Here is a 1,428-nt window from a genome sequence, read left to right on the forward strand (position 1 = left end):
AAAATCGCGAATCGACCTACACCCCCCCCCCCCAACCCCCACCCCAAAAAAAAGCATTGCCAAGCTTCCCAGAGAGGCCGGTGAAGGAGGCTACGTGCATGCCGGGTGAGCGCCACAGTCGGAATCTCACTCACGACTTCTAGCTCCAGAGGCAGGGACGCTGGACTACATACGCTAGCTACTTTTATACAAATGTATAGCGTAACGTCAGATTTCCACAAAAGCCGGTCGGGCAGTCTCTCTGTGTGTATATGTGTGTACATATGTCTCGTGTGTATGCCTCAGTGTATGTCTGCGTGTGTCTGTGTGTACGTATCTCGTATGTGTGCGTTTGTGTATGGCTGAATGCCTGTGTGTGTGTCCGTTTGTGTTTGTGTGTGTGTCCGTTTGTGTCTGTGTGTGCATTTGCCTCTGTGTGTGTGTGTGTGTGCGTGTGTCTGTCTGTGTGTGTATGTGTCTGTGTGTGCACGATGTGCGATACTTACGTACTAATCTGCGGGACCGAACACCTTTATAATATTTGATTATATATCTTGCATATATCCGAAAATGATGATACGCCTACTCCATTGTAACACTACATCAAAGAATTATGTTAGCCCATATTGTTATGTTAACTAGGATGTTAAACTTTATTGTTTACCTCTATTTTATATTTTGTTGTTGCTGTTGCCATACATTGTACCGTGTACAATTGTCTTGCAATAAAGTTCTCTCTCTCTGTCCATCCCATCGACTTCACCGTATGCCAGTGTCCACTGAGGTTGGCCGGGCCGTATAACGCTAGTTCGCTTTTATCCGCGGGGTAACCTATAACCGTTGTTTTAAAGACAGAGTGTAGTATTTAGGGATATCATTCGACGAAAGGCGGTTTCAAACTGCAATATTTTCATTTTTTTGCATACTTTTTATTCAAATTTACAACTATCGTCATCCCACTTAACATCCTCCAATATCCTGCTTCTAAAACCAACAGATATAGGTGACCCCACGGATAAACGTGAACTAACGTTACTACTAGCTAGATAGAGCAGCCAGTACCAGCATGGCTCGGCTCAAGGCGAGGCTGCTTATGAAGACCACCGTCCTCCTGAGCATGATCGCCGGACTCCTCTACATCAACTGGTGGTGTCGTGGATCGCCGCCGAACACATGTGCATGTGCAACAGAAGGTAACAGCGACTATCATAATTCCACCAGGTGCCATAATACCGCCACCTCAAAAAACGTTAGTATAGAGGTCTTCCCAAGATTGTCTTGAACACCTTATGTTAAATATCCTAAATGTAATACAATTCAGATATTTACGTGTTTGAGACAATCTTGAGAAGGCTGTTAAATGATAATGATGGGAATTTTATACTTGTGACATGTGTAAGTTAGTCAATGATGAACATCACCATGCATAAATATCCATTCCTTCCTTCC

The 1,428-nt window shown here is 43.9% G+C and overlaps 1 protein-coding gene across 1 annotated transcript in view; it reads left to right on the forward strand.

Moving 5' to 3' along the window:
- LOC118407360 (beta-1,3-galactosyltransferase 1-like) overlaps nt 1-1,428 on the forward strand; it is a 9,694-nt gene that overhangs the window by 6,668 nt on the left and 1,598 nt on the right. The window lies entirely within an intron of this gene.

The sequence above is a fragment of the Branchiostoma floridae genome, unplaced genomic scaffold (assembly GCF_000003815.2).
Source record: "Branchiostoma floridae strain S238N-H82 unplaced genomic scaffold, Bfl_VNyyK Sc7u5tJ_1326, whole genome shotgun sequence".
In the NCBI taxonomy this organism is placed as follows: Eukaryota; Metazoa; Chordata; class Leptocardii; order Amphioxiformes; family Branchiostomatidae; genus Branchiostoma; species Branchiostoma floridae.